We start from the raw sequence: 27,941 nt of genomic DNA, 5'->3' as shown, positions 1-27,941 counted from the left end.
ATGGATATTCAGTCAGCATACCCATATTTGTTCATACATGTTTACTACACAGCATCATTAAGGATAACAATGCCATTTATAACACTCTGAGATGATTGAAGCTAATATAAAAAAATTGACTTCAGCTTTTCTGAATGATCATATGAAATATAAATCTTTCCAAACTTGATATGAAAAAGATAAAGCACAATAACAACAAATAAATAAATAAATTCCACATGTTGTAGGAGTATGTTCATTGATAATGCAGAGAATCCTAAATTCCTTTTAAAAAAGCAGAAGTCTTTTGAAGGAACTGACGATAATATTTCATTCAATTATGTGCATCTTTTGCTATGGTTAGCAATCTACCAAAAGTTTGGTTGCAAATGCTGACAATATCTTGTGCTCCCAAGGTTAAAAAAAAAAAGGAAGAAAACTGGAAAATTTAAATAATGAACACCATTTCAGTTCTGAAAACGAGTGACAGAGCCCTTTGAAAAAACCTGAATGGATGAGCTTGTGGCCAAGTTTGTCTTTGGTTACAGAGAGTTCTCTCATGGTATTCACAAGTCTGCAGATGCACATCACTGCCTTGGCAGATGTCTGGTGTTTTATTATGCATCCCTCCCATTTAGTGCTTTTTTTCTAGCATAAAATTACCTCCTCTGTCATAAAGGTTTAGCCAGATGTGGAGCTGTATTTTATAGTTTATTGTTTACATTTCATATTATATTATAAATGCTCAATTTTAGAAATATCTGTTTCCATCTGTTGATATATATATATATATATATTCAGTAACATATCTTTTTATAAAGATTTTATAAGATTTATAAAGATATATTCAGTAACATATATTTTTATAAATAATGAAATAATGCAATGAGTCAAGGCTGCATTCTTCTGCTGTCAGAATAACTGTCACATTCATGTTATTTAATGTGTTTAAACATTCACCTCATTACTGTCTACATATGCCTTGATACATGGTGTACTTACACCTAATGTGAATACTTACATGACACTTCCTCCATAAACAGAGAATGAGCCAGCATTTTCATCACCATATGTACTTCAAAAACTATTTAATCTACCAATTCTTTATGGCAGCTCACAAGAAAGAAAGTACAGATATTAGTAAAACAGAAGAGCAAGATGTTGCTGGAATTCATATACGGATATCTTTCTGAAAATTCGGAATAATTTTGTGCAGTTAAAAAAGTACTTTAGAGTAAAACAGCCTAACTTGAGTAAAAGATGAGAAAGCAGAGTCCCAAAGTATCTCAGTTAGAGTTTGCAAAGTTTCTAATCAATGAAAAAGATGGTATGATGATATGATCTCTCATTATAAAATAGATTAATTAAAAATAATAATAGTCATTTTTATTTATGATTTTTAAAGGGGACTTAAGATTACCTACTTCAATACAGAATTTTAAACTGTAGCCGTCTAGAATCAGTCAGGGAGATAGATTGCATATACCTGACTCAGATAAGTGAGTAGTTACTAGCAAGTAGTTGTGGTGGATTAACTAATGGCCAGAATCCCTACCCAGCTGTTTACTCATTCTTCCTTCCTAGTAGGATAAAGGGTGAAAGTTCATGGGTAGAGTGAAGACAGAGAATTCACTTCCTAGTTATTGTTGTGGACAAAATAGATTCAATTTAAGGAAAAATAGTTCAACTTATTGTAAATTAAAATAAACTCATACATTGAGAAACAAAGACAAGCATTTCTTCCTCCTTTTTCAGGGCTCAGTATCACTAGCAAATTATCTTCCCAACCTAAACAGCACAGATGGAAATGAATGGTGGTACGGTCAGTGCACAGAAGTCTATGCTACTTTCCTTCTTTGTAAGCGCTCTCCCCACAGGATGCTGTGCCTTCAGGAACAAATCTGCTTCAACATGGACTCTTTGTGAGTCACAGAATCATGGAATGATTTGGGTTGGAAGGGACCTTTAAGATCATCTAGTTTCAAATCCCCTGCTATAGGCAGGGTCATCTCCCACTAGAACAGGTTGCTCAAAGCCCCATCCATCCTGGTCTTGAATGCTTCCACGGAGGAGGCATCTACAACCTCCATGGGCAACCTGTCCAGTGTCTCACCACCCTCACCATAAAGAATTTCTTCCTGATATCTAGTCTAAATCTACCCTTTCCAGTTTAAAGCCATTTTCCTTTGTCCCACCATTACCTGCTCTTATAAAAAGTTCCTCCCCAGCTTTCCTGTAGGCCCCTTCAGATTCTGGAAGATACTACGATGTCTTCCCAGAGCCTTCTCTTTTTCAGGCTGAAGAGCCTGAGCTGTCTCAGCCTGTCCTCAGAGTGGAGGTTATCCAGGACTCTGATCAGCTTTGTGGCCCTCCTCTAGGCCTGCTCCGACAGCTCAATTGCCTTATTGTGTTGGAGGGTCCAGAACTGGATGCAGTATGCCCGGTGAGGTCTCGGAAGAGCAGAATAGAGGGGCAAAATCAGTTTCTTTGGCCTGCTGGTCATGCTTCTCTTGATTCAATCCAGGATACAGACCAGTTGGTCTGGGCTGCAAGCACATATTACCAGCTCATATTGAATCTTCCATCAGTGACAAAGACAGGTAGCCACAGGTACTTCAGAAACATCCAATTGCTCTTGCATACAATCCTCTACAGCCTGCACTGATTATCTTCTTCTCCATTAGCACTTCTAATGGGCTATCTGATCAACCATAGTCTGTGTCATGGACTGCAGTGAAATATTTATTCCACCGTTGTCTTCTACAGGCTGCAGAAGAATCACTGCTCTGGTAGCAACACTTCCTCCCCCTCCTTTTTCTCTGGTTTTCACATTGTTGTTTCTCAATCTTTTATGTCTGTATGGCATTTACTGTCCTGTCTTTAACCTACTTTCACAAATGTGCCTACAATTTTGACTACTTTTCATAAGAGAAGAGCAACTACCTGGACAGGTGCAAAGCATTTGACGCTGTCCCAAACAACATCCATGTCTCAAAATTGGAAATAAATGGATTTGATAGACAGATCAGTGAGAGGATAAGGAATTAGCTAGGTGGTCACACTCAAACTGTTGTAGCTAATGGCTCAGTGTCCAGAGGGAGAAAAATAAAACATGGTGCTCCACAGGGATTGATACTGGGACCAGTAATATTTAACATCTTTGCTGATAACATGGACAGTCCTCTGGAGAACGGATTCAGAGCAGCCCTGTAGAGAAGGACTTGGGAGTGCTGTTTGATGAAAGACCTGATCCAAATGAGGCATATGCACTTTCAGACCAAAAAGCCAATCATATTCTGGGTTGGTGGTGAGACATGGTGCTGATAGTGATAGTCAGTCTTTTGGCATTTATATTATTGTATTATTGGCTGAATGTTGGTCTGTGAGCAGTGGTAATTGTTTTTTGTTTTTTGTGTTTGTTTTTTTTTTCCCCTTTTCTGTCTTAGTGAATAGCTTTTATCTATGAGTTCTGGTTTGTTTTCAGTTCTCTCTCATCCCACCTGGGAGGATAAAGTAAATGGCTGTGTGGTGCTGAACAGTCTGCCAGGTTACTCCACAATAATCTTGTAGTGAGAGGACAAGGAATAATTGTTTTAAACTAGAAGAGGGAAGGTTTAGATTAGATACAAGGAAGAAATCATTCATGGCAAGAGAAGTGGCACACTGGAACAGGATTTCCCAGAAACTATTAGTGTTCATTCCCTGGAGGAATAACCAAACTGCACACACTGATTTCTACTCTAATAGTACTGAGGTATTTTTCAGATGAATTCGCTATAAATTTCAGTTAATTTCAAGTGTATTTTGCAGAAAACACATAAAGCAAGTCACTAGACAGTACATGCAGATAAGAAAAACATGAACAGCTGATCACAACTGCTTCCATGTCATCTTGTTTACTTTTATACACTTGCTTCAAAAAGTTGGGGTTTTTTTTTCGGTTTTTTTTCTCTCTCCTTTTTTTTTTTTTTTTTTTTTAATGATATGGGAAAAGGTCAGGGATAGCTCTAAATTCAGTATCTCCTTTAGAACAGAAATAGCACTGTTTGACATCTTTAGATGATTGCCTGTATAAAGTAGATGGAAGAACTATTCTAAGGGATCCTAAAAGATCAGAAAATGAAGTGTAGGAGGATAAACGTTATATTGAATTATGCTGTAGAAGACATTCAAGACTATCTCTAAGCTGGTTTATGATTAGTAATACGTAATGAATTGTTAATTACATATGTATCCAGTTACAAAATATTGGTATTTGTTTTTATTCTTTTTGCTCGGCTCTTATGCCAAAACTTGTATTACATGTAATGCTAACTTTTCCACAACATGCTGGAAAAACTCAGTTTAAGTGAGCTTTGCCAGTCACAGTAGTTCACAGACACGGAAAACTTAGTTAATTTATTTCTCTGCAGATAATGCATATCTGTGCTCTTTGAAATCAATGGCAAAATTCCCTTTTCTTCAAGAGTCTCATTCTTAAAACTAAACATCTTTGTGCAGGCTGTGTCCTGCACGAGAAAAATACCTGAACAGAATGCCTATTTTCTGTCACTTATTCAGAGTTTACTTTTGTCAGAAATAGTAATAATAGCTCCAAATGAACCTTCATGTTTTAACAACATATTTAGTTTTCCCTTATCATACGTTTTAGCAATATCATTATTTCTTCTGGTAAAACCTAGTCATAGTCTAGCTGTTCCTAAACACTTAGTTCAGTGTGCTCATATTAAACATATTTATTTGTAGCACTTTAAAATGCTGTTCTTTTATTTGGGGTGGGTTTTATTGAAGTCTATGTATACATAAATTGCCAATGTATAAATGGGGAGAGACATATACAACAGAAATAATATCTAAGTCTCTTTTTTTCTGTATGTTTGCTAATAGTTTCAGACATTCTTACACCCCCTTATTTAGATGTTTTCTATAGCACTTCCACTTGTGACAAGAGCACTGCTTTATGTTTCATAAATTTAGGCTTGTTTTGTCATTTAGTCAAACGTGAATGTGAAGAAGTGTCAAGAGATGCTGTATTGAATTTATTGTACAGCTACAAAAGCCCAGTACTTTCTTTCTGCATAAAATGTGGTTTCTGGAAGGGTGAAATACTCACACTGAATTATTTTTTGTTTCTTTTGTGTGCCACTGAAGAGAACATTCTGTATATTGGAATTATGGGAGAACTGATAATTATTGGAATTTCAATCCCTCCTTTGTAAAGTCAGTTTTTGCTTTCACTGTCAACTATCACAAAGGCCTCTGTGGAGTTTCATGAAGCAATGTATTTGTGTAGCAATGAAACTCCATCTTTTGTTCTGTGTCACTCATTGTAGGGCTTCTTAGACTTATTAGCAATCATATGTTATGCATTTCTGCCTGTCTGAAATGAAGGTACGAAGTAGCTGTCTTTTTAAACTCACCTATAATCCTTTCACCTTTCAGGATATAAGGATAAAAGTTTATTTAAGTAATTTTGCAAGGATGTGGCAAAGAACAGAAAATAGAAATAAGCTAAGGATGGAGCATAGATATAGCGTAGATGGATTGAGGCTGAGAAAAAAAAAAAGAAAAAAGAGAGAGAATAGACACAGGAAATTTTGTCACAAAATACTGAAGAAGAACTGATGTGTTCTCTGCTGACTGAATTGGGATTCTAGGTTTCACTCTATTTTCTTCAACAATTACATTTTATTACAGAGCAGCTGTTTCCTATAATTCTATTGCATTTTTCTAAATTAAAAATTTAGTTATTCTTAACAGTAATTAGTTCTTAACATCTATCTAGAGTCTTTAGCTCAATTTCTTTTATATGTATATATATGTATGTATGTATATCTGTTATAGGTATAATATCAATATCTCTTATATGTATATATAAATATTCAGACGTCCAGACAGATATAATGATGAAAATTTTACTATTAGTGTAGATAATTATATTCTGCCTTTAAATCCCTTAAATTCTTAATTAACTTGAGATTAGTTAATTGAAAGTAGGAAATATATGTGTGTACATACTTTCACTGATAATTCTCTTCAGAAACTTGTCTCAGCCAGGGACTTAATAAAAATGATTCATAGTGCTTTAACAATGGGAGAAAAAAAATAATAATAATTTTAAAAAGTTAATATTTCAGCATTCTAAGAGTTAAAATGAGTTAAAGAGCAAACCTGGATTCTTCAGGCTATATAAAGACAGATGTTAACCTCTCCTGAGTCCTTTTCCAGCCACCTGCCGGTATCAGTACAAAAACCAACTCAAAATGACAAAATGTAGCATGCTTTCATAGATATAGAAAGCCTTTACAAAGATTAAAGCTTTGCATTGTCCTTTCTTCATAAAGAAAAAAAAAAAAAAAAAAAAAATCAAATCCCTCAGATCACCTCTTAGAACAGATTCCTATTGTGTTTTAGACTTTTTTTTTTTAACAGCAGTGATTCAGCTTGTGATTTCTTCCAATATTCTCTCCTTTTTCCCCACCCAAATAAGAAGAAAACTTGTTAAAATTAAATAGAAGTGGCTACAAGCTGACATTTGTGTCAAAGGGAAGAACAAGGGCAAACTTTCCACGGTTCTCTTTAAAGAATACAAGATCCTTTATTTCTGGAATTCTGAATGCACTCTTAAATGATTACACACATACTCTTTCTTAACAAAAGAAGATGAAAGTACTGTAGTAAAAAGAATCAATTTTCTGTAAAAGACTAAGTAAATAAGTAAATAAGTTATTCATTGGGAAATGATACTGTCAGTTATTTGATATTTGAAATTCTTCAAATTTTGCACTTGCTTTTAAGTGCACATTTTCTCATAAATTAAAAACCTGTATGCATGCCTTCTGAAACCATAAATGCTGCATAAAAATCACAATTATAGTTTGTCACCTGAATAGAAAACTATATGCTTTGAAGTTTGGATATAGGCTGACAAACATAACATTCTGTATGAGTATATTATTATTATTATTATTATTATTATTATTATTATTATTATTATTATTATTATTATATTTCCTCTTGTCCTATCACCCGTCACCCGTGAGAAGAGACCTGCCTCTCTCTCATTGTAAACACCTTTCAGATACTGGAAGAGAGCAATAACGTCTCCCCTCACCCTCCTTTTCCCTAGACTAAACAGCCCCAGCTCCCTTAGCCTCTCCTCATAGGGCAGAATTTCCAAGCCCTTCATGCGCCTTGTTGCCCTTCTCTGGACCTGCTCCAGTACCTCCATGTACTTTTTTTACCGAGGTGTCCAAAACTGAATACAATACTCAAGGTGAGACCTCACCAATGCCAAGAACAGGGGCAGGATGACTTCTCTTCCTTCTTACCGCACCATTCCTGATCCAAGCCAGGATGCCATTGGCCTTCTTGGCCACCTGGGCACATTGCTGGCTCATATTCAGCTGACTGTCCATCAGCACACCAAGGTCCGTTTCCATCAGGCATCTTTCCAGCCACACGTCCCCAAGCCTGTAGAGTTGCCTGGGATTGTTGTGACCAAAATGCAGGACCTGACACTTGGCCCTATTGAAACTTATGCCACTAACTTTGTCCCATTGATCCAGTCTATCCAGGTCCCTCTGTATTGCCCTACTTCCCTCAGGCAGATCAACACTCCCTCCCAACTTGGTGTCATCTTCAAACACACTGAGGGTGCACTCAATCCTCTCATCAAGATCATCAACAAAGATGTTAAACAGAAGCAGCCCCAGCACTGAGCCCTGGGAGATGCCACTCATGAGTGGCCACCAACTGGACTCACCTCCATTGACCACAACTCTTTGGGCCCAGCCATCCAGTCAGTGCTTCACCCAGCAGATCACATGCCCATCCAGACCATGGGCAGCCAGCTTCTCCACGAGAATGTTATGGGGCACAGTGTTCATCTTCAAGTTCTCTAAAATTTGACTAAATTATTTTTGTCCTAAGTATCCTTAAGTCACTCTAACAGATACTGACCAGATTTAATTATGTCTGGTTGAGTCATATGGCTTCACAAACTCAGGTCTTCAGATTCTTTACATCAGATTCCATGTTATTTATCCTACTGAATGTGTGATTATTTAGAAAAAAAAATAATAATTTCTTGATGAAAACTCACTGGGTGTCTATTTTGATGTGGCTGTAACAGAATATTAACAGAAGCAGAAGCTTGTTCTAGACTTCTGAAACAAGAGACATACACTCTAATATTTAGCACTCCTAAGCTCAAATATAATGTCTATCTCAATCATAATGAAAATATTATTCAAAATAGACCACAGTAACAACAATGATAGAAAATATCTTATTTGTAACCTAGTACTTTATAGAGGTTAAATCTCCCTAGGCAAAAGAAGGATTTCAACAGAAGTTTTATGGTGTTCAATCATTAAGATAACATTAAGATAAGATATTAAGATAACAAATACTAGACAAGTAGATCAGGTCATTAAGGTGAGAAGATGGACTGTGAATACTAAATTTGAAGACAAGCTTTTTTTCCAGACCAAAATAAAGTACTTTGAGAAAGGAGGCATAAGACCTTATTACAGCATTCTGGCTTCATGGATTACTCTATGTGCGTAGTTTTTTCCCACTACAAAAGGAAGTTAAGCGCTAAAAGCAGACTGTGCTTTCTATTACATGGCAAAATATTTGAAAAGCATAAATTGCAACATCAGGCATTTCAAGACATATCTCCAGTCTCAGATGTTTTATTATCTAATGGAAAATGAATGACAGTCTGTAGTAGTCCATAAGCTTTCTGTGTAACCTACATGTTACTAAATTAGCAAAGCTGCTTCTCTGCCTACTATTCTAGGTATGCACCTGGATAATAAATCTTACAGAATGAAAGATAGTTGTTTGCTTTGCTGACATAAACTTAGATTATTATTTCAGAATGACATAATCAACAGTCAAAACAGTAATTTTATTACATGTTTTGAATAGTAATGGCACAGTTAATTTGCTGCAGCATTGTAGTATTCTGGAGTGCTGAATCAATGCTTAGAGGAGTAAAATTTATTCCACATTCTAAATCTGGTAAACTCTCAATGCTTGTTTTTTCACACATGACATGGCATCACCTGCAGTAGAAATTCCAGAAAAGCAGTTTCTGCTCTGATATTGATATATATATATATATATATACATATATATATATATATTGATATATATTCCTACCATATGTTTTTAACTATTTTTAAACTGAAAATGCTGAATTGACCTCTGTGGAAAACAAAGTTTTCCACTCTTTCTTCAAACATACAAGTGACATACAGAGATACCACAGCTTTATCCTCAAACTGGCTATGTCATTGACAGGGCATGTCAGAACTCTTTGCCTACAGCAAAGAGTTGCTTCCCTGCAGCCCCTCTGGTAACAAAGATCATATCTACACCAAACAAAGACTGACTTCCAGGAAAAGATTTGATCCCTATCTAGAGATAGATCAATGCTGCGAGGTCACCTAGAATGGTTCTCAAACAGCTATCATAAGTGCTCTAAAAAAGGGGAGATATTAAGAAAAGGATAGGACATCATAGAATTTTGCTTTATTTTGTTATATTATGCTATTAGCTTATCTTTTAGTATCATTTTAGATGCATAATATTTTTAATAGATCTGAGGGAAACAATTATCACTGCAGAAAATAATGACTCATCAAAATAGTTTAGTCTCAAAAATGGATGAAACACTGTAAATTTATTTTGTTGTTTCTTTACAATTTATTGAAATTGAGTATTGACCAGGCTTTGTGTCAGGCTCATAAGTTTGTTTATTTATTATTTTCCAGCTTCAGTTTTCTCGGACTACAAAGGATTTACTTGATGGAAATCCCCCTGGCTCTGCAGTGTAAGAGCTGGCAGTGGGAGGTCAGATTATGAAGAGCCCAGGTTGGGTGCTGAAATGTATTCTAAGCCCCAGGAAGCTCCAAGATAGAATTATGAAGCACTACCAGTCTCTTGTGCAAACAAGTTGAATCAGCTCAAGAGGATAACTGAGTGACAGAAGGATACAACTGCATAGTTCATGGTTTTTATGGCTAGTTGTGAATTTAAAATGTGTGTACAGGAAAGAATGTGCTGAATATTATTTTAATACACTTTTGGGAAGATATTTTTAATTTTGAATTTAGCCCTGGGAATTATCTCAAAATTACATTCATTCAGTGAGTCATGGAATCTGAAAGGACCTTCCATATCAAGTTCAACCGTCACCTTGATCTACTCAGTCCCATCAGTAAAACTATGTCCCTTAATGCTATGTCCACAAAGATCTAAAATACCTCCAGAGACTGGAGCTAGACAGTTTGTTCCAATGTTTGATCATTATCTTCACAGATATTTCTTAATATATAGTGTATTTCCCTTGGAACAACTTGAGATCATTCCTTTATGCCCTATCACTTGTTTACTAAAAATGAGACTGACAAATCCAGTTTGCCCAGCAACTCCTCATTAGTCTTGTTTTCTGCTCCTTTCACCAGCTTCACTATCCTTCTCAACACACACTTGAACAACTCAACACCTTTCTTTCTGAAACTGAACATGGTATTTGAGATATGATCTCACAGGTGCCATACAGAAAAGAACAGCTGTCTGTATGAAAATCCTTCCTGTTAAAGCGTTACTCTTGCTGCACCCAGACCTGAATGCAATACTCCACACTGGGTCTCACAAAGGCAGAGTAGAGAGGGACAGTCACCTCCCTTGCCCTGCTGGTCAGCCCTCTTTTTACACAGCCCATTATACAGTTGGCCATTTGGGCTGGAAGTGCACAATGCTGGATCAAGTAAAGCTTTTTGTCCATCAGAACTTCCAGGAAGGTCTCATCAACAGACTCCCCTTGATTAGGCAGCCTGTATGTATAAATGTACATTTTTCATCCTCATGACAGTCACTTAAAGGCTAAACTGGAGGCTGTCAGACGCATAGATGAAAGAGTAGTAACACTTTCATATTCTTTGAAGAACCTGTTGTATTAGTAGAATAATTCAAAAAATTACTGGTCCAGGGAAGGAAATAAATATAAACATGCTTGTTAAGATCAGAGATCCACCATTTAAGCAGAGGTTAACAACCTTCATTTCTATTCTTTGTTCCAAAATTGTATTGTACTGGCTTTATTTCCTAATTAATTTTGACATAAAGAACTTTCAAAAAAGCTGTGAGCAAAGAGAAAATAAAAGAAAAAAACAACCCCATCCTTCAGTTCTCTTTACCAAAGTAGTGTTGGGTTTTCAATATCCTCTTCTTAATTGTATAGTTTAAAATTATTCACTGCTTCACAGCTTATCTTAAAATAGTAGGAAAAAAAGTGAGCTTAAATTATTTTGAAAGTTTCTAATTTGAAGATCTGAAATTTCTAAAGAGATATCACATGTTGATAATTCCCATAGCAAATAAATTCAGCACTGATTTTCTATAACACAGATCAGAGCTATAAAGCTATTTACCAAAAATATCAATGTTTTTTTTTTTGAAAGAGTAGTTTCATATATTTATTTTCACTCTAGATATAGCAATCCCCAGTGTGGCAAACGATTTAGGCTTCTGCTTTTCAGCACTTTGCTAACTACATAAGAGTGCTGGTAGTAATGAGCCTTATTTTCAGGTCTCCTCTTTGTGCAGTGTGTAATGAGCCTTGCTTTCGAACAGGGGGTCCTCAATTCCCTTCCAAGGATACCAGCACAGATGCTGGCACCAGTGCTCCTATTTAAATCTAACTCAGTATTACATCCAGCGCTCCTATTTAAATCAAACTCAGTTCTACATATACTGCATAAATGTATATAACTGCCTGAGAATGTGCAAGAATTGAAGACAGTTGAGTGCTTGATAAAAAATAAATAAATAAATAAATAAATAAATAATAATAAAAAAAGAAGTGAGATTTTACCATGTATTAGCCTTCACAAATCAAACATAATACACAGGCATAATTAATTCGACTGTTCAAGAAAGTGCTAGAGGGCTTATCACTCTACTGATCTACTGACCTTGGAAAAAATCCAGGGTAGATTATGCAGGCTAAACATATAACTTTTAGAGAGTAAATTCATTTCAAATTATGGGATCATACCTACAAAAGGGTTAAGCCACCTTCTAAATATGCCAGCACTGCAAATAAAGTGCTCAGCCTTACCTAGATTTGGCCTATACACTTTTCAAAGCTTAGTCCAGAGCAGAAAATTTCTGAACTTATTAATTAAAGTTCTAATACACAATTTGAGTTTACAGTAAGATTGTTTACTGTTTTACTCAGTCATCTGGTGATTATAGAATTAGAATGGCCTCTGTGTTTTTTGTTTGTTTGTTTGTTTGCTTGCTTGCTTGCTTTGTTTTGTTTTGTTTTTTGATCTTCCAATTCTTGCTTTACTTCAATTGTTTTGTTTTTTTTTTCCTTCTTTCTCCACAACATGGAGACTAATCTATTTGTCACTGCAACATCCTTTGATTTATTAGAGGATTATTAACACAGTTTATCTGAAACTAGTCCAGCAGATGTGGTTTAACCTTGGTAGATGACTAAGCTCCACACAAACGCTCACTCACTTTCCCGTTGTGTTCTGGGGGAGAGAACTGGAAAGGTAAAATGGGAAACCTTGTGTGTTTCCTAGATAAAGCAAAAGCTGTGTGCATAAGAAAAGCAAAACAAGGAATTCATTCACTACTTCTTATTGGAAGAAAGAGGTTCTACTGGAGGTAGAGTGAAGGTCCCAGTGTTGTGTCCTGCAGCCCACCTTCAGCCACTGAAACATTAATGACTTCACAATAGTCGATTCATTGCCCCTACTCTTTGCTCTGTGTTTTCACATGGAGAATTTAACATAATTTACTAGAAATAAATTATACTTCATGTCTGATTTACCATCATCTGCCCACCTATCAGCCACAACTTTGTGAATGATGTAGGTACGTCATTAGCTGTTGTTTTTCAGCTTTGTCTGGCTCACTTTTTCTCACCTGCCCTTACCCATGAAACTATTTTTTAAAGAAAGAAGTATGTTTCCACAAAAAAAAGAGAACACAGACTTTTAGATATCTTCCCTGACATTTTGACCTTACCTAAATTCACTATTTATTTTTTTTTCATTGTGATCCTGCCTGAATTAATCAAAGGAATTACAAATTTACAAACAAACAAACAAAAAATTTTACTCTGCATTGTTTTGTAATATTACTTGATGTAATATTAGTAGTTTAAATAACAATATGCAGGAAGGAGAAAATGGTATGAAGTTTTTAATAAACAAATATATCCTTATAATTTGATACATATTATAATACCTCTCCTGATATGGAGATTTTGTTTTAATTATAGTTCTAAGACCCACGCTTTTTTTTTTTTTTTTTTTTTTTTTTTTCCTCCAGCATTAATATTAGGTATCCTGTTTCTGTGTCTCTGTTTATTTTCTTGATAGCCATATATATGTAATTTATTTTTTTTTATTTTTTAAATTATTATTTTCCATTTTTTATGGTGCTTAAATTGGAACCAAATGTTAACCACTACAGATAATACTTCAGCTACTTAATCCAACGTGCTAGTGAATGGGCAGATGATAGAAGAAAAATTTGGAGGTATCCAAACATCAGTATCTATAAAATCCTGGAAATAGATAGGCACATATATATATAATATTCCTTCCTCACAAAATGGAAGTAAGTTTGAGATGGAAATATCAAGATGCTTAAAACTTTACATTAAAGTTCTTATTCAGATGTCATTGTCCTTACAATAAAAGTTATGTGAGTTATATTTTAATTAATCATGATATATTAAGACAATTTTAAAATTTAAACTTGTATTAGATTACAGTTATGAAGTAATACATGCTATTTTATGTTCAAGAGAATGTTGCATTAATTCACTTAGAAAAAATTGTAAAACATTTCATTCAGTACTTCATAGCTTTGATTCATCACACCAAGTGATTTATTTAGAAGGAAACATAAGCCCCATTAACATTAAAAAAGCAGTCTTTCAAAATGTTTTATGTTTGGGAAAGGAATCCTGTAAACATCACAGTCCTGATTTTTTTTTTTTTTTTTTAGGTCATTGTTCAGTCATGTGAATTTGATTAAAGCTATTTGTTTAACATTAATTTGTACTTTGTGTACACACACACACAAATAATGATGCTTGATTTAAAAACTGTTTAGAATTAAGGAAAGAAACACTCAGATTTTGATAAACAATTTACTTTCCTTTATCTACACTAAAAGAATGAGAGGTAAATGTAAACTTACAGAGATATTTATATTCAGTGTTTCATATCTACAGTTTAAAAATATAATAAACTGAAATGGTTTGAAGAGCTAGTATATATCAGGGAATTTATGTAGGAAGACAAATTTAAAGAGGTAAGTATAGAATGAGAAGTTTAGTGATACTGGTTGATTAGTAAGAAAGAAACATTTTTGAAATGAAGTTTGGATGTTTAATTTATGCATATTTTTAAGACTAGTACATTGTCATAATTATTTCTTTAACTATAAATTACAATAAAATGAGTTTGAACAATTAATTTGGAAATCATTGTCAAGATTATGACTAATCAAAGCAAGGAAAATGATTCAATGGAGAAAACAAGCAAATTCAGGTGGTCAAAAAAACATAAAAAAAAAACTTTTAACCACTCAAAAACATGCTTTCAGTCCTTCTCCTCCAAGTCCTATAAATATTATTTTTATAGTAGTGCAATTTCCTTTCATTTTATTTTTCAGGGAAGAATTTCTATAAATGAGACCTCAAGGGACTTCCACTGATTGCCCTTTTCAAAAGATCTGTGACCATGGACAAGTCCTAAAACCTCACTGGGAGGGTTTCCTCACATACAGTTTTAGGAAGGCACAACAAAGGTTTCTATGTATTCTAGTCACCTAATAAATAATGGAGAAATAGTGTTTTTGTAGAAAAAAAGACATCCAATTTATTTTAAATCTCTGCAATGTGAAGAAACACAGTGGTCTCTGTTGACCAAATAACCAGAGCAATAAATAGTGTGAGATGAATCACATTTTACATCTGAATTATTTTTGTCAGTTGTCAAATGAAGATCATAGCCTTGCCTTCCCCCTAAGAAAAATGATGAGGTTTAAAGTTGAAACATTGTGAGTTGAACAGAGATTATAGATTCATCCCAGATTAACCTCTGGACGTAGAGGTTAATCTAGACCCAATTATTAAAAAGTAGTCCTTGTATTCCACACCATCCATGAACTACACATCACTTGAAGTCTCATTAACAACCTTCTAACACAATTGCTTATGAAAGGAGACATAGCTCTTTCTCACTTCAATAAGTCTTTGATGAACCTTCTAGGTACAGAAGAATTAGACCACATTTTTTGTCTGAGTAATATATGGAGGTGAGCTATTGTTTATACCACCTATTGAATTTGGACACCATTATAGACAGAAATGCATAATTTAGAGGGCCATGAACAAAAAGGAACCTAAAACTGAGTGAGAAATACAAGTGTCTTGTGACAAATTACCTATGTTCTTTTTCCATTCCCAGTGGAACTGTATATGTAACATAGAGATTTTTCAGTTCAAAACGTCCAAGTAATCTCCATAGTATTTGGGGGTGAGAAGATAATTTTCTAAATAGCTTTATTTCAATTCATGTATCTATACAAATGAAATGACTATTGTCCATTTTATTGATTCTCAATAAAATGTATGATTGTTTTTGGACTTTAAGTGTTGTTCACCTTAATCTAACCAAGGGGATTTGTGAATCTAATCACCCTTCCTTCCCTTCACAGTCAGGATGTGACAGAATATATACCTAGGCAACTCCAAAAGCAATACCTCCTACTTATATCCATGGAAAATACAGCAGATACAGAGAGCATAATAATACTATTTTACTGACCAAATTCTCAGCTACAAACACTATTTTTCAACAGTCTCCACCATTAACTAATTTGCATGGATGAGCTGATAAAGACATTTTCTATTTTGTGGTATGACGATCATGCATGGTCATCCAGGATACGGCTTGTCTTTCACATTGTAGCCGCTGCTGAAATGCACCATCCACCACCTCACTGTGCTCACATTCACTGTTTGATCAAGAGGTCTTTTTTTTCTTTTTTTTTTTTTTTTTTTTTCCCTGCACAGAGGAATTCAATTTTTTCAACCTTTGCTTGACTAGGGGGACCTAGAGAGGCTTAAGCACTGGGCTCAGGTGAAAGTTTGATAAAGGTCTTGAGAAAGGTCTTGCACCTTGGCTGAGGCAATATCCACTACCAGTAAATGCTGTAGAGTGAAAGAACTAAGTGCAACCCTGCCAAAAAGAACCTGGAGGTACTGGTGAATGGAAAGCTGGACATGAGCTAGCACCGTGCCCTCACAGCCCAGAAGGTGAACCGTACCCTGGAGTGCATCAAAAGAACTGTGGCCAGCAGATTGAGAGAGGTGATCCTGCCCCTTTATTGTGCTGGTAAGGCCTAACCTGGAGTACTGAATTCAGATATGGAGTCCTCAGTACAGGAGAGACATAGACGTGTTGCAACATGTCCAGAGGAAGGCCACAAAAATGATGCAAGGGATGGAACACCTCTCCTATGAGGACAGGATGAGAGAACTAAGGCTCTTCAGACTGGAGAAGGTGACCTGATAGTGGCATTTCAGTATCTAAAGGGAACTACAGGAAAGAAGGAGGCAGACGTGAGCAGGGTCTCTTGTGATAAATCAAGAGTAAATGGTTTAAAGCTCAAAGAGAGTAGATTTAGATAAGAAAATCTCTTGGAGTGAGTGTGGTGACGAACAGGAACAAGTTGCCCAGAGATGTGGTGGATGCTCCACCCTTGAAAACTTTCAAGGTCAGGCTGGACCACACTCTGGGCACCTGATTGAGCTGTGATGACCCTGTTCATTGCAGTTAAACTGGAAGACTTTTAAAGTTCCTTTCCAAGTCTGAGGATTGTATGATTCTATGATTCTATGATTTGCACTTCCGTGTCAGATGCCATTTTGTCCTTCTGCTTTTAAACAAAATTTAACAAATTTAAATTTAACAAAATTAAATGTTAATTTATGTTAAAAATTTAACAAAATTAAACAAAATTTAATGGAATATGAGCAGGAAGGATCAACTTCTACTGCCACAGCACCAACATCTGCCTCTGACATCCTGGATCATAATAACTAATACATAGTAAACATAATGAAATAAGAAGCATTACACTTATTAGTAACTCTCACCAACAGACCTTAGGCCTAGTTGAGCAAAGGCAAAAACTGAGTGAGACCACTAGTGTTGCTTGTGTTAGTGTGAGTGGTGCGTGTATCTGTGATGGCCATGCATATATATTTATATACATGTGTGAAGGAGAACAGATGTGGGGACTTTGTTAAAGAGGATGTTGTGTAAAAGGACAGCAAAAACTAAATAGTTTGTGTATGTGTATACGTATATGTATATGTATGTATGTACATGTGAGTGCATGTGAATATGGTTTACATGCATGTACGCAAGTAAAAATTTCTTTTAACCTACTGTTCATTCATTTCAAAGGGAAACTTCTTTAATTATAATAGCACTAGCTTTGAAGGAGAAAGACATATAACCATTTGATATGTTAAATTGTCCCTGTACTAAAGAGGTAATTTTTCTACTCAATCTTATCTTCTTAGCAGTATTGCTTTTTGACAATCATTAAAAAGAAATCATAGTGTGGAACAATACACAGAGAACATCTGCCAAAAAGAAAAGATGCATTTTAAATGGTTTTGTGAATACATGTCCTGCGGTTAGATATTACTGCAGATTTCTGTTTGAATGAAACATGAGGTGACAGTTAAGGGAGCAAAGTAATTTAATAACAGTCGATGAATTAAGAAAATGTATTGCTTTTTAAAATCACTTAGGAAGTCTTCTCTCAATCCCCCTGGTTGCCTGGCTGATTCTTGTGGACAGCATGTCAAAAAGATTTGGAAATACGCACTCTGTACAAACCACTGTGTCTGGTTTAGTCTCTTTTTCACTCTCTAACGAGACCTTCATCAAAGCTTTATATTTCCGTTCCAATAAATACAATCCATTTATGAGTTTCCCTTTTGGGGCAAACTAAAGCTGATTACTACATTTATTCCAAATGGAATATGCAATGTTTAGTACCCATCATTTGTAAATCTACTTCCATTTAAAGAAAAACAAAATATTAATGACAGAGAGTCCAAACACTCTTTCTGGTAACATATTTTTTAAGTGCAGCAGAAAACCAAAGCATTGACAACAATTCAATTTTCCAGGAACAATATGGAATCACAAATATTTAATAATTTAATCCAAGAACCAGAAATATTGTAAACCCAATGTCAGTAAAATGAGTATGGAAGAATAGTCTGAATTTTAACAGTTACTATTTTTAAATTGTTTTCATATCAGTCATGGAATAAATATGACTGAATTAAAAATAGAAATAAAAATTAAAAAAAAAATAATCTCACATATCCAAAAAATAAATTTCACCACTCATAAAGACCTAAGACAAAGTAATTTGAGTTATCTTTTGTATATAATTAGACCTTCTTAAAGTTATCCTTGGCATTTCTATTTCTAGAATTGATTAGTTGCAATGAGTTCTTCATAAAGCACAAATTAAAATGATACTTGATCTGACAAGAACTCTGATAAAATCCAAAATAAATCCTCTGAGTAGTACTAGATAAAGTAGTAGATAAATTATCTAAATAAAAGTAGATAAAGATAAAGTAGATAAAGTAGTAGTAGATAAAGTAGATATATATGTATATATATATATACATATGTATGTTTTTTATATAAATTTAATCTGTTTCAGAAGTTCTCTCTCTGAATATGTATGTAAATATAGCATAGACAAATATGTTTCTATGCAGCATAAGTTTTAGCCTTGACTTCTTATTTGTCAAGGAAGGCTTGAACACCTTACATGTGAGGCTTGAAAAAGAAAACCAACACACTGAATAACAGAATAGTTCCACAAGTCATTTAAAAAATAACGTGAAATAGAGTGTGATACGATTGCTAATTAATTTCTGGCTAGTTTATGAAAATGATTCAAAGATTTCACATTGTTTGGAGTTGTCCATTAAGTCTTCACCCATGAGAAAGATATGAATTAAATCTTTTATAGGAGGAGGGGTAAAAGGAAGTAATAATGAACTATACGTAAACAGTATGGGAACTGTGATAATGAATTTTGTAGTACAGCCTTTAGAATTCAAATTATATTGCATATATATTTAAACATTATGTCTATAGGGGGAAGAAAAAAAAAACAAAAAACAAAAAAAAAGGACCTGACTTAAAATACAGACAATGTTTAACGTAGTTTGCTATATAAATAAATAAATAGATAAATAAATAAATAGATAAATAAATAAATAAATAAATAACTCTTGTTGATTCTAGGATTGAAGTCAAGACTCTTCTCAAAGGGCACATTCTCTCCAACATTGTTTTGATACTAATTTGTCCTACTTTCTTTTGAAAATTTTCCATAACAGAGACTTAATATTCTGCCAGACAGGGAATCTAAGTATTAAGCTATCCTTATTATGAAGTTATATGGGGATTTCTTAGTGACATCCAACCCAATTTTCCCCAGTTAAAACCATTATTGTTTACCTAAGAAATCATTTATTTTCTCTTTACAGCAGACTTTAATGGATCAAAGATCAAAGGAACTACCACTATCTTCTTTCCATAGTTCTTTATTCCTCATTAGGATAAACAGTTCCAGAACATTCAGCCTTTTTGTAAAAAGTACATTTTTTAGACACCGAATGCTATTTTTTATATCTTCTGGTCTTTCTCTAGCTATTCTAAATCTTTATCAAATTATCCTGGAAAAAACATGAAAACATTACTTCAGCTGAAGCCTCTGGTTTTGAATAAACAAAAATATTATTATTTGTTGCACATCTGTTTTCTTTTAAAAAGTAGAGTATTTAATTAAAGTCATTTCATGACCCTTTATGAAAATATTAATTACTGTCCAGTAATTTTGTTCTGTTGTTTACTAAGCATCTTGTTTTTCTGCCTCAACTAAAATCAAATAATTAAATAAATAAATAATTTAACTAAGGAATCCAAGTATTTTTTAAAAATATATATCTAATTTTTATGCAATAATGCATTCTTCTTGTGTGTGCATGTATACATATATATATTTTAGACTTTGGTTTTTGTCCATGGTCTTTTTCAATGGATGTTAAACTGTGTTCAATGGATGAAGGATCCAGATTTTCTCATGGAGTGTGAACCTAACTTTTATTTTCATGTCTACAAAGAATCAGTTACATAAATAGCAAGTTACATGACTGAGCAAACACAAAGAATGTAATTGATGGGAAGATGAAGTGTGGGAATTGATAAATTGTGACTGAATTAAAGAATCTCATTCTATAGTTCAGAACTTTACTTTTCAGTCTCTAAATACATATTTGCATAATATAATTAACTTAAGACTACTGAAGACCACAAAAATACAGTTGATTCACTGGTACTGCAGCACTGATCCAGCTCTGGGAGAATAGGTTAAATTCTTGTTATAAGAACTGTAAATTCAGTCTTTACAATGGGCTCTTTTCCATTAACCTGTGAAAATGTCATTTGCTTGTCAGATCTTACAATGAGCAAACAAGGTTCAGTCTCAAAAAACTTTTCTATTTGATGAAAGCTGTAAGAAAATCTCTCTGCAGATATTTAATAACAGGAATGAGCAATGCATTTATAGTTTCGGTTTTTTTGGTCATGTAGGTGGAAAAAAAAAAAAAAAGAGCTAATCACTATAATTTCAGAGACTTCTATTCCACATTAAAAAAAATCAGTTTTTCCTAAATGTGGTCTTTACAAAAAAAAAAGACTTCTTCATTAAAGGAATATTCACTCTCAGCAAAATCTTTGTTAGTGTTACAGCAAAATACCAATAGTAGCAAACAATTTATAAATTGATTTACTACATGCTTAAACTCTTGATGACTATATTTCATAAACAGTAAGTCCTTAATAGCTCCTGGTTAAATGGTGCACCCTGCTCCTGTACTTTCTCAAGTTTTATCTCCTATGGTTCTTCTGGATCAGTACAGCACACTATACTAACACAGAAAACTATTCAACAATATCCATCATCCTATATCAAGTATGCAATGCCTAGATATTTCTGGGTGTTTTGCAGCTATTTAAAGGAATAAGACATTACTACTAAGGGGAATAGGACTTTTTGTGAGATACCTAGGTATATTATTTTGTTATTGTATGAAATCTGCATGAGGTGTTTAGGGGAGCAACAAGCTAAAGGAGGAATCAAAGAGGTTTGCACCTGACAAACCTGCATGTTCTATCCAGTCTTCTTTTAAAAAGAATATATACATTTATATATATACACACACACATATGTATATTTTTTTATTATTTTATCTTATTTTATGTTATTTTATTTTATTTTATTTCAGGGTGAAGTGGGTCTGACTTCTGTCTTTCTGTTTTTATAGGAATCTGTGTGACAGTAGCTGCAGATGCACTGTGGGTCTCAGTAGCTTTTTTTCATCTGTAATGTAGAAAGGTTGTAATTGATAAATATTGTGTGGGTACATACATCAGTGTATAATCACTAATGAATTTTAAATCAAACTAATCTAGGATAAGCAGTGTGGTAAGCCAATATCAAAGAGGCTGTTATCTGTTCTGAATAAAGGAGAGACCAGAGGGTCTGTGAATTTTCTCATAAAGGGATGAGAAAGTCTAAGTTGCAGAATCACAGAATCACAGAAATGTAGGATTTGGAAGGGACCTCTAGAGATCATCAGTCCAACGTCCGTACAAAGCAGGCTCCCTGTAGCAAGCTGTACAGTTAGGCATCAAGGTGAGTCTTGAATATCTCCTGAGAAGGAGAGTCCACAACCCCCTCTGGGCAGCCTGTTCCTTTGCTCCATTACCCTCACTGTGAAAAAGTTCTTTCACATATTGGTGTGGAACTTCCAGTGCTCAAGTTCATGGCCATTTCCCTTTCTGCTGTCCCCATAGACAGCTGTAAAGAGGTTGGCCATATTCCTTTGACTCTCATACCTAAGAGATTTATAAACATTAATCAGATCACTTCTGAGTCTTTTCTCGAGGCTGAACTCAGCCTTTCCTCATAGGGGAGATGCTCCAGGACCTTTGTCATCTTTGTGGCCCTCCACTGGACTCTCTCCAAAAGATTCTTGTCTTTTTTATAATGGGGAGCTCAGAACTATATACAGTACTTCAGGTGAGACCTGACCAGGGCAGAGCAGAGTGAGAGGATCACCTCCCTTGACTTGCTGGCCACGTTCCTTTTGATGCACCCCACAATCCCATTAGCCTTTTTGGCCACCATGGCACATAGCTCATGGCCAACCTCCACCAGGACCCTCTCTGCAGAGCTCCTCTCCTGTACTGATACTCACAGTTATTACTTCCCAGATGAAAGACTCTGCATTTGCTTTTGTTAAACCTCATCTGGTTTCTTGCTGCCCAGCTCTCTATTCTGTCCAGTTCTTGTTGGATGGCTGCACAGCCTTTTGGTTGTGTTGGCCACACCTATGTTAGCTAGGTCATATTCCCTGTTTGCCCCACACATGCTATGTGATCATACTCAAGACAATCTGTTGCATGAACTTCTGTTAGGCTGACAGAGCTATATTTCCCTGGATCGTTCTTCCAACACTTCTTGTATGTGAATATCACATCCCCAAGTCTCCAGTCATCTGGAACCTTTGCAGTGGAACATGGTTTGGCAATCACTTTCTGCCAGCTCCCTCAGTACCTTTGGGTGGATCCCATCTGGACCCATGGACATGTGATAGTTCATGTGGAGCAGTAGTTCTCTAGCTGTTTCCTTCTGAACTGTGAGGGATTTATTTTGCTCCCTATCCTTGTCTTCCAGCTCAGAGGGAGCACCCAGAGGACAAATGGTCTACTAATAGTAGAAGTAAAGAAAGCATTTAGAACCTCAGCCTTTTCTTCATCTTTGCTGGTAATATTTCCCACGTCATTCAATGAAAGACACAAATTCTCCTTGGCCCTCCCCTTTGTACAAGTTTCATCTGAGACAGAGTTGACTTTCTTAGTAATGTCTGCTGTGATGCTGTGTTTTGGCTTCCATAAATGGTAAACTTTTTTTTTTTTTTTTCTTTCCCCCTGGGTCTCAGTAAAAGCATCTTATTTAACCATCTGGTCTTCTATGCTGTTTCAACTTATGGCACACAGGGTTGACCTGTTCCAAAACTTTTAAGTTTTACTTCTTGTGGAGTGTTCAAAGGTTTTATATAGCTGTCACAACCTAGGAGATGGCATACATTAAGCAGGGTCAATCAAAGCATCACATATAAACTAGCACTACCAAAAAAAGGACAAAGAGTCCTTGTAACTGGGGACTCTCTAAGTGTCACAGAGGTCCCAGTTTGCTGCCCAGATAACCTCTCCAGTGGGGTTTGCTGTCTGTTAGGAGCACTCATTAGAGATATAATTAAGATGCTACTGTCCCTGATAAAACAGGAAGACTAATATCTACTTGTTCTCTTTCAAGTTGGGTCATGAGAAGCTGAAACAAGAAAACTGAAAACAGTAAGAAACTTTGAATTCCTTGGAAATACAGTGAAGGGATCAGGAGCATAAGTAATGCTCTTCTCTGTCCTTCCAGTTGGCAGCTGGGACCCAGAAAGAGGGAGAACAGGTTAGATAAGTGACTGTCTGCATAGATGGTGTTGTGATCAAGGCTTTGAATTCTATGACCTTGGACAGGCCTTTGAGAACTATGTGAACATCAGATGGAATGCAACTGAGCATGTGGGGTAAAACTGTTCTGAGAAGCAAGCTGACTGGGTTTATTACCAGGGCTTTAAGCTAGATGTGACAGAAAAAGGCATGAGAATTACTGAAGCACAACTGTCAGGGGCTACAAGTTTTTCAGAAGAAATAGACAGAGAAGGAGGGACAGGAGAGTTGCCTTCTACACTAAGAGATGGATGGAGTGTGAAGAGCTGCCTCTGAGAAACAATGACAATCAGATTGAGAGCCTGTGGGTTAAAATTAGGGACCAGATCAATAAAGGATATATGGTGGTCAGAGTATTTTGCAGGCCACCTGATCAGGGGGAGTTTGTGGATGAGTCCTGCTTGCTGTACCTGTAGGAACTGTGGCATTCACAGACTCTCTCACACACAGTACAACTGAAGAAATTATAGAATCATAGAAAGGTTTGAGTTGGAAGGGACCTTAAATATAATCTAATTCAAACCCCCTGCTTAGGGCAGGGTTGTGTCCTACTAGATCAGGTTGCCCAGAGCACTATACAGCCTGACCTTGAACACCGCAAGGGAGTGGGATAACCACTGCTTTTCTGGGCAATCTGCCTCACAACTCTCTGCGTAAAGAATTTTCTCCTAATATCTAATCTAAATTTCCCTTCTACTAGTTTAAAGCTATTCCTCCCTAATCACTATCAGACCCTCTTGTTTATGAACTCTTTCAAACACTGGGTAGACCACCTCTTCATAAAGACACTAACTTTAGAAATTCCTAATTAAAAAACAGACACTTCTCAAAAGTTACCATATTTCTTTCTCTTAGACTTAGAATGCTTTCTGTAATCTAGTTAGAAAATAATTGCTGTAAAAGATTTTGATCCACATCTCAAAGTTGTTTGAGACTGAGAATCCAGGCCTAGCTCTTATAAGCATGTTACGTACATACGTTGTAAACATTAAATACATATTGTAATTCCTCTGCTTCATGCCTTTGTTTCATGTCAGAGGCATCATCTGATACTAATACAAGAACAACTAGTGTACGGCTCATAGTCCTAGCAGTATGCAAAAGTCTGCCATCCTGTCTATGTAATTTGCATTCTAATGAGTTCATGAGAAATTATAATCTTCTTATATAATGGAAATAGGTTACTGCATTTCACATATAGTTACACTAATAGTCTGAAATGAATGTAAATATAATTACAGTGTAAATTATTCTTTTTCCTTTTTTTTTTAATAAAATTTTGGCTGATACAACCAATGAAACTAATGTAGGATTTCTATAATATTTTGACATCTCTCAGTCTGTATATTTCAAACTCCTATTTTGTGTGGCCAGGCCTTCTAGCAGTCAAGCTCATGAAAAGTGCTGTTCAGTAATTAAACTTTTTCAACAGAAATATATCATATGTTCATCTCCTACAATTTCTGTGGGGTTTTATGAAAGATTACAATTGGATAATGTCAAAATGAATCAGAGCAGTACAGTTTGACTTACTGAAATATTTCATCATTGATAGAAAAATAAAATAAATGTTACTTTTTGGGAAAAGAAAAAAGAAAAAAAGAAAAAAAAAAAGAAAAAAAAAGAGTCTTCCTTTGTGAAATAGTGTGTTTATTTAAAAAACATTCTTTCCATCAAGCTCTCAAGCTCTACATTGATTGAAATTTCCTACTACCTATTGCTGTAGGTTTTTACCTTAAAACAGAAAAGAAACAAAAGAAAATTAATATAAGCTAGCAAATTTATTAGAACATTAGCCATCACTTCTGTTTTGGGAAAAAAAAAAAAAAAAATTTTTTCTTATTCAAGCATAAAGTACTTAAACAAGCTAAGGAACATAATTTAGCTAAAGCACAGGTATACATAGATAATACTGCAGTGAATCTTTGGTCTCAATTCTATGAGGAAGTTCCAAGAAAAGGAAAAAAAGTCCAAAAACTTAAGGGTATTGTTTCAACCCAAGTATCAGACAAAGGAAAAAAAAAATCTTTTTAAAAAAATAAAAAAAATTAGGAAGATTTAATGATTTCAAGTACTGATATTCTGTTGTCTATATAGTCCATCACATATTTATATGTTAAATAATATATTTCGTATATACATATTTTATATTTTTACAATATCTCTGATTTTGAATCTTGTATTTCCTCTTCTGGCTAAGTAATTGTTTTGTCAGAGATGCATCCAGGTTTGTACTACCTTTCAGAGGTTTAAAGTAGGAGATTAATATTATATGAAACTATAATAATTCTTAAGATTTTCCATTAAAAACAAAAACAAACAAAAAGAAAACCCTGCAACATCTCCTGCATCATAATTTAAAAGATTCAAAAAGCGCATTTTCAAAAACTTAGACACATAGCTTTCATCTTTTCAAGAGACAGTGCCATGGAAATCTTCAGATTCTCTTTCATGGTGTTAATAGCTGATTTGAACCTAGAGAGCTGTAGCTGATCTTATATGCTCTACATTTTTGAAATTTATATATATACATGTATATATATATATATACACACACACACACACATATATATATATATACTTGCAGACAAAAGTATAGACTTCTAATAAAATTATGCAAAATCGAAATCTGAAATAAATGCTTACTAAGCTTTAATGGCCTTTTTATCAAGACAGCAAACAAAGTTCAAACAGAATAACATTTTTTACAGGACTGTCTTTAGGAAAATAATAAAGCTTCTGTTTTTTGTTGGTTTTTTTTTTTTCTGTGGAGGTTTTTATGACGAAAAACAGTTCATGGAATCTGAGACTGCAAGAAGTCCTGTTGACTTCAGATGACACTTCAGAGCTTAGAGCAGTGACAGTTTCAAATCTATAACACATAATTATCTTACAATCTATTAAATGTGATTCAGCCTTCATAATATCATGTATGGCAGCTGTCCTCCCCAGCATTTGCCTTCAGAAAATCTGTATGCATGAGTGATCAATACACAACAATTTCCTCTCATCCATCTTGTTTTCTGAGGTTATAAGACACTTAAAGACACTTACATAATACAAGACTGTGAAAGTCTATCTATTTCAATCTTAATTCCATGGTATCTAATGGAATCATTTACCATTTGTGAACAGTGGCATCTAAATGCTACATTTCTGATTTATTAATATTTTATATTTATTCTTAAATCGTGATTTAATTCTATGGAACACTGAATTGGGTGTGATGAAAAGAATCTTCTAAACATTTAACTGTTAGTCTTGCTCTTCAGCATGTTGTCTACAAAGTTTTTCAGTGACCTTCAAATATCCAAACATCCAAACTGTCTGGTTGACCATGAATAAGTTCAGCACTAATAGCCTCAGTCTTACATTTAACATGTTTCTTGAAGATGTAAGAGGATCTTTGGGATCCCATTTTGAAGATATATTCAAACAATATTTGACACACAATGTCTTCTTAAAAGTGCAAATACCTTCTATTTACAAAAGGGCATGTCTACAAAGCCTTCTAGTTACATCTCTGTGTTAATAAATATGTGCATTTCATTGTTCTAAATATGAACGTAAATATTTGCAAACTCATATGATCTAAGCATGACACTGCACCATATGGACAGTAATTCAAAATATTTCACATCTCCAAAAGTAAATATAACTAAGATAAAAATAATGTATATTTTTCTTCTTACCTAGGAAATATACATTTTTTGAACAGCACACTGTGTTGCTTCTACACAAAGAGGAGAAGGGTATTAGATTATTTTCTGTGGTACTGGTCTTTTTATTGTGTCTTAGTATAAACATTTCTAATATGTACTTAACCCAAATATGCATAATGATGAAGGTGTTATATTGGCTTTTAATTAAAAAATGCAAAAATGCTCATAAGGCTCTTAATTTTGACTAAAAATAATAGCTTTATGAGCTAAAAAAATAATAAAATGTTACATTATATTTATAAAAAGAGCAAGAAGCTCGTGATAATGTTCCTTAGGAAAGATTTCTGCTTTTATAAACTATTCCAGATTTCTTTCCGTTTGAGCAGTTAATTATGTACTCATGTGTAGTTTTTTAGGTAATTAATTAAAACGGCAAGATTGTTTAAAATCATATTTCCTAAAATAACTTGTCTCAAAATGAGAAGTAAACAGATGAAATTATAATAGTAGCACTACTCTTTGATATATAAAATTAAGTCACTGTTTCTTTTCCCTATGCCATCAT

This window comes from Coturnix japonica, chromosome 1 (genome assembly GCF_054131305.1).
Source record: "Coturnix japonica strain WE chromosome 1, WE-NBRP24, whole genome shotgun sequence".
Taxonomy (NCBI): Eukaryota; Metazoa; Chordata; class Aves; order Galliformes; family Phasianidae; genus Coturnix; species Coturnix japonica.
Note: the sequence above shows the minus strand (reverse complement) of the source record.